This window comes from Fukomys damarensis, unplaced genomic scaffold (assembly GCF_012274545.1).
Source record: "Fukomys damarensis isolate Sample0158 unplaced genomic scaffold, DMR_v1.0_HiC HiC_scaffold_6, whole genome shotgun sequence".
In the NCBI taxonomy this organism is placed as follows: Eukaryota; Metazoa; Chordata; class Mammalia; order Rodentia; family Bathyergidae; genus Fukomys; species Fukomys damarensis.
This window is the reverse complement of record NW_022900918.1, coordinates 6,604,545-6,611,787: the sequence shown is the minus strand read 5'-3', so window position 1 is coordinate 6,611,787 and position 7,243 is coordinate 6,604,545. Positions and strand designations below refer to the sequence as shown.

The 7,243-nt window shown below is 34.3% G+C and overlaps 1 pseudogene; it reads right to left on the bottom strand.

Moving 5' to 3' along the window:
- Window positions 1–2,244: 2,244 nt before the first annotated feature.
- Window positions 2,245–5,286, bottom strand: LOC104867720 (annotated as a pseudogene).
- Window positions 5,287–7,243: the final 1,957 nt, after the last annotated feature.

Below are 7,243 nucleotides of genomic sequence, written 5' to 3'. Positions count from 1 at the left end.
AGCTACTTGCCCCAACAGTCACAGAGGTATCCACAGTCTGAATTCCTCTCAATACAAAACCTTCTTGTCACTAGAGGTTTCAGGGCGGAGTTATGGAATGCAAGAGGAGAGAAAGAGAGAGAGAGAGAGAGAGAGAGAGAGGGAGAGAGAGAAATTAGCTGCCCATTTGGGATGGAAACCAGCTTCCTAGTCACCCACCTCTATGTGTGCTGGAAAATTTGTTGTCAGGATTCAATGTCATCTGTTTTCAGGAAAGCAAAAGAAGAGAGGGTCCTTATATCCTAGATCAATCCTGTTTAAATTGTCACACATTTACAGTCTTATTTGTGTTTTTTGTTTGTTTGTTTTTGTTTTTTGGTGGGGGCTTCATGGGAATGGTGGTTCCTGCTCCATCCACAGGCTATAGACTCATGGCCAACCCTGTAGGGTGGATATTCATCTTGTGAAGTCCTATGCCTGTTTTGTTTAATCTATGAGTTTCTCATTTCAGATTGATTTGGGCATCAGGATTTATGTCTCTCCATTTCTTTTGCTGTTTTAGTTGATTTTCTTCGAGTATCTCCAACATGGCTTCCTTCTATTTATCTATGTTGAATTCTTCAGAAAATGTAGTATCTATATATAAAGGAATGCTACTCAGCTATAAAGAATGACACACTTGAGGCATTTGTAGAAAAATGGATCCACCTGAAAAATATAATGTGGAGCAAAATAAGCCAGACACACAAGCTTAAATACTGTATGATATCTCTCACTCGAGTGAGGCAAACTATAAACAAAAAAATGATAAAGGATCGATAGAAAAGAACAGATCTCTCTTAATAGGGAAGTTGTCCAAATAAACAAGGGTAGAGGGTGAGGAGGAGAGGAAAGGAAAATAAGAATAATAAATATGTCATGTGCAGGCAATCTAATAATACAAATAAATGCAAAGAGTATATGCCATAACTTGAGCTGAGACAAGTAATATCAAGATGTTGATGCATGAAAAAGGGGATAGGGAAACTGGAGGATGAAGTAGAAGGGGGAGGGAAAAGGAAAGGGAAGAGGATTAAAAAACAAAGAAACAAGCAGTAGCATGTACATGTAACCACTTCTCAAGATGAATGTAAGCTGTATAAATTATAGACATGTACTAGTAAAAAAGTCAAATGTTATGCGCGCAACTAATAATTATTTTCAAGATTAAAAAATCTATTAAAGAGAGAGAGAAATATTTAAAAAATTATAAGTGAAGCACAATGGATAACTTCTGCTTTATAACTTTTTTTTAAAAAATCACTACTAGTATATTTTTAAGTTCAAAAATTTACTTTTAAAAAGTTTTTACTAGTGATGATTTATAGATTGCTGATCGTAGACTCTATGGAGAATATACAGCATTCATTTGGGAAAAAATATCCAAATCTGCACTGAAGCCATTCACTAAGGTAGGTGTAAATTCATAACATAGCACAGATCATGTATAAGAGCGTGGCAGCAATGTATAAGTTTTTAGGATTCTAGCTTTTGGAACTTATTTATTCTTAATTACTTAAGAATCACCAGGAAAGAGAGAATCTCAGTCTCCCTCTTTATCTTAGTATAGTGCTAAGAGAAATGCTGCGAATCATCTAAACATGCTTCCACCGAGTATTCTCATTTGAAATGTTAACAAAATTCCACTTTTACAGTCTCCTGTATCAATTTTTATACCTCAGAATAATTATCAACTGTACAAACTCAGAAAGGATAACTAATTCAAAAGGTAGTATGTACTGCTGAGTAGTTCTCTAATAACAGTAGATTTTTATTGCCATATTTGCCAATTTCTTCCCAAGATGTTTTTTTAACTCACTGATACAATCAAAAGATATATACAAAAGAACTGAAATTACATTTAAAAGGATAAAAAGAGTAATTTACTGGAGTGTTTGAGACCATAACTGAAAACTATTTACATGTGTATGATATATTAAATACAATAAATATGACCTATAATTGATGAAATGTTGAAATCTACCCACTATTCCTGTTAAATGCCATATATTTTCCTGAGCTTTGTAGCATATATTTTCTCTTACAGTACATAAATATTGCTTGATATTCCTGCAAAGTGCACTTTTTATGGTAGTGTAAATAAAAACAGAAAGAGAAAACAAAAACAGTTATACACTAATGGAACAGAAACCAGATTTTGACCTTTTGTCTTTCCATAAAGAGGCAGTCTGTTCTTTTCTTGAACTGTATTCTTTTCTTCACATTTCAGAAAACCCAATTATATCTTGCAGCTCTGAAAAAAAAAATATTTCTATTTAGTATCCAAGTTAGAAAGCTTACTAAGTCCAAGCCAAAGCCATATCCTCTATACGAGGACTTGTACCATATTTTCTCTGATCTGTATAGCAGTAGTAGGGTGTAGGGTCAATGCCTTCCCTTTGATGTCTTGCCAGCATTGATTCATTATCTCAGATACACATTGAAGCTTCCCACAGTCTCAGTGACACTGGGCATCCACACATCAACTGATTCAGTAAGGCATGGATCCCCAGAACATGGCTACATAGAGGACTTGATCTGCAGAGTAAATTAACACAGCAAGATTTGTTTGTTAATGTATCAGGTCATCAATGTCTCAGGAGCTTCTGGATTAATAAAAAGTCTCATTTTCTTTCTTTATATAGTGTGCTATTACCTACACACTAGTATCTGAGTAGGTCACCCATTTGAAAGACAGTTTCATGGGCTTAAAGTTCAGGTTAAAGTCAGACTCTATGGTTGCTGCCAGCTGCTTTAAAATTCTATTTATGATTTCACTAACCAAGTCCACCCTTGGTGCAGGAGTTCCTCCAGTATCAGAAATGGGCACTTGGCTTCCACCTGAATGTACTCATCCAGATCCTTTTTGTCTTTGCTTTGCCTTGTATGATCACACAATACCAAACACATCTCCCAGGGCTGGAAGGCAGGACTCTGGTACAACTGAGAAGGCTGAATCAAAAGTGTCTCTCTTAGCCTCTTAATCATCATCTGGAAAGAGAACATTCTAGAGTAATATCATTAAATGTAGCTCTGATAAAGCACGGTCCCTACCATGTATCATAAAGCAGGTACTAGATATTTTACATTCATAGAGATATGATACAGTACTGTCCTACATCAATAATACTAGATTCAGTTTTGGTTTGAAATTCATTTTGCCTGCAAATAAGATTGCTATCCCCTGTTTTTTTCTGGGCTCCTGTCACATGGAGAATTGTTTTCTATCTTTTCACTTTCAGTCTATGGTCAGCCATATTGGTCTAGAAATGTTAATTTTTTTTTACATGTGTACAGGGGTAACACATCATACTAAATATGCAAGGTCATATCTATGTGGGTTTGATTACAGAAACTAATAAAGTATTCTCTAAATAATGAAAACAAGAATAAGACTATAAGAGCGAGAAGCAATTTAAATATGTTCAGGGACCATTTTCATCTCCAGAATTAAGGATTATTTTGATGTTACATCATTGCCTTTTCTCTTTTACTTTGCTTTTTAGTTTTATTTTAGGATTCCCTATTTTTAATGTTCATACAGAGATTTCTTTAACTGAAATACCGAATAGTTTCTTTGGTGTGAAAAGCTATAATAGTACACAGGATCCTAATGAGATAATTAATGTGAAATAGGAAGTAAAGGGCCAAAGGTGTAAGGAAATTGGGAAGGGTGGGGGAAAGGTAATAAGGGAGAGGGAAAAATATGAGAAACTGAAAAAATGGAAATAAAGTGTTTGTAAATGGGGAGGGGAGGAGGGGGTGAAGGGAGGGCAGGGACAAGGGGAAAAATGAGAATCAAGACCTATTATGTAAAGGTACAGAATCCCAATGATGAATGTAATTGTATTGTATACCTAGATGGTACCAATAAACTCAATAAAAAGAAAAAAAAAACTGTCTCTCCCCCAAAACAGTCAAGCTTGAAGATATCACCATCAACTTGCACTGAGGTTGGAGGAGTACTTCATAGTACCTAATATCATAGAAGTGACCTCTGAAGTACCTGATGACAACAAAATGTACTTTTAGGATTTGGGACCTTTTTTTTCCCCCAAGTCAATGTCCCTGTCACCAGGATAGATGTCAACATCAGACTATTCATTGATCAGGTTATCTTCTCTTCCATCCGGGGCCAACCCCATGATTTCTCAGAAACCACAGTCAAGCTCATTGACCCCTGGAGCAGCTTGCCTGTTGGTTGTAAGATTTATCACTCCATAAATTGCATTACTTTAGTCAACAAGACTACTCCATTGTAACACTGACACAAGTCATGTAACAAGACACACTGAAGATAACAGTACCATCCTGCAATACCAGAAACACTCAGTTCTTTTCTTGCCTACACACTTTGTGAAACCAGCTAAACACCTTTCCTCCTTCTTCTCTATAACTTCAAATACACAAATCTTCTTCACACATTTGACCCCTGGCAGACTTGGATTATCTCTAATGGCAATCTTCTTTGCTTCTTTCAGGTTATTTCTCTTTACAAATTATTTTGCCTGTCTGCCCCCCTCCCCCGCTCTTTCTTTTTTTCCTGGGATTCACTCTTCATTTGTTCCACACACTACACTTTCTTTTAAATGTTCTTTCATGATTCACAAATAACTTCCCGCCTTTCATTTTCTTTTTGTGAATCTACATAAATGGTAGAAAATAGTTCGTTTCCTGCTCTCGTCAAAACTTTTAGAGCTATTTTAAATGTGTTGCCTTTGATTCCATCTCCTATATCATCCTTTCCTTGCCCGCCCCATACTTCTAACTAGTACTATTCCTTCTGTAACCCTGGCCACTTGCAAGAACATAGTCCTCAATAAGACCACCTTCTTGTCACACTGGCTTACGTCTGGCTTCTTCAACTCAACTGTGGCTTCATAGGGTCTTGCAAGTAAGTGAGTATGCCCATGAGTTCTTTAGGTTCCTAGAGGAGAGCAAGCCCCATGTGCCACCATGTTTGATCAAGGCAAAGACTCTTCCCAAATTCTTATTAATATAACTGTGAAGTACTGAAAAGGTCATTTTGTGTTTGCTTTGGCAACATTTCTACCTTAAAAGCCTATTTAGTACAGTAAAATCCAATTTATTTCAAATAAATAAAATCCAGCACAATTTTATAAACATTTTGTTCCATATAAAAATCAATAAACAGAAACAATGCGTTATACATCTGCAGAAAGTTTGCTCTTGAGATTTTAAAATGGAATTTGAGTAGTTTGAACTGAAGTGGTTTTATTTTCTTTAAGAAACATAGCTCTTACTCATTTCTGTAATTATAGTATAAATATATTTATTTCTTTATTGATTTTCTATGTTAAATGAAATTTTAATTCATTTACTCAGCTTTCATTTAAGAGATAAATGTCTTTATATCTAAATTTGTATTGTCTTATGTGACCTTCAAAAAGTTGTTATTGTTCAGTTTTGTAAGTTACATTTAGAACATGTATTTCAAATTAGAGATATGATAAATTAATGTTTTAAAATTCATGAAATATTTTTCCTTTTGTGGTTTACTTGAAAGTTAACTCACATAGTGTGTTTGCAGAAAAAAATGAAATATCCTTATCAAATGAGTAAACCTTTAGAAATTTCCTGTCTTCTTAAAATCCCTATATTCTCTATTTTTGGGGTAAAACATTCAATATGTAGTTATTGGTAGTTATTGGATTAAGTTTGGGCTTCCAGTCTTCTCTACATATACTGATTTTCTGTGTGCAGATAAACCATCACTTTCTCATGGAAGTATGTTTAAATCAAAAGTTTATAACTAGTTTATTTTTTTCTAGTGATTTTATTAGTTTTATTTGTATAGTGGAAATTGAATATATATACATGTATGGTTTTGTTTTTGTATGTTTCTTATATTATTTTACTATTTTAAAAAATCCAACTGTTTTTAATTAATATTTCAATAACAAATTGATTTTGACACATCCTTCTGGTAAAAATCTCTCAGAGGAGTATATACCATTTCTTTATGTACCTCAATAATGTTCTTTTTCATGCTGAGTCACATTTGCCTTTACTACTATCAATAAATTATTTGCTAAAATATACAATCAGCTACTATTAAGATACACTGCATTACAGAGACTCCCTTGAGATAAAGGAGAAAAAAAATCTGCCTTATATATACAAGAACATATTCATGCTGAAATAGGAATGATGCATTTAGCCATTGAAGTTCTTGATTCTAGAACTCGTACTAGTGATATCTCATATTTACAACTTTTGTATTCTACTCTCTGTTCTATATTCCTTTGGGCATAAACAGACTTCTCAAGTGTTCATGTTATTTTGTGTAGTGGGTGGACTCAGACTTTGGATCTGTAGAGTTTCAGGTGCAAGTGATTTAAAGACTAGACTTTGAGAGTAACAGATTTATGAATTTTCTTTACTGTACTGCCAATAAATCAGTCTTGCAAGTCCATGAAATGTTTTACCTCTCGAGAGAGTCCAGCAAATTATCAAGACAACAAAAACCAAGAAATGTCACATATATATTTTTACCTCAAATGACACTTTCACATAAATAACTATTTCTTTTTTCAGATAAGATACAGTGTTCATTTGTATATCTCATGACAGGTAGAAAATATAAGATAGCCTTGGAATTTTTTTGTCTCTACTAATTTGAATGATAAATCCTCAAAGCTAACTGTCGTCTACCATTAAAGATTAAGCAGTACCGAATAGTTTCTCTGGTGTGAAAAACTAAAATAGTACTCAAGATCCTAGCTGGTTAATTAGCAATGTGAAACAGGAAGAAAAGGACTAAAGATGTAGGGACTGTGAGAAGGGTAGGGGAAGCGGAATGTGGAAAAGGGAAAAATATGAAAAAATGTAAAAATAAAATCAAAGTATTTGTAGGTAGGGAGGGGAGGAGGGGGTGAAGGGAGGGTTGGGACAAGGGGAAAAATGAGAACCAATACCTGTCACATAAAGGTACATGATCCCAGCAGTGAATGTAACTGTACTGTATACCTAGAATGTACCAATAATTTCAATAAAAATAAAAAAAAAGATCTCAACCAAGAGCAATGAAAGAACTATTAAGCAGTTTCACAGATAGATGTCAATCATCATTTGAAAGTTTCACTTGTAAATCCTATTCTCCTTTCAACAGCCACGTTTATGTCTAACTAAATTATAAAATCAGTGTCACTTTTTCTTCAAACAGATGAAACTGGATTTTGTGCCTAGCAGTGATTAAGTTAAC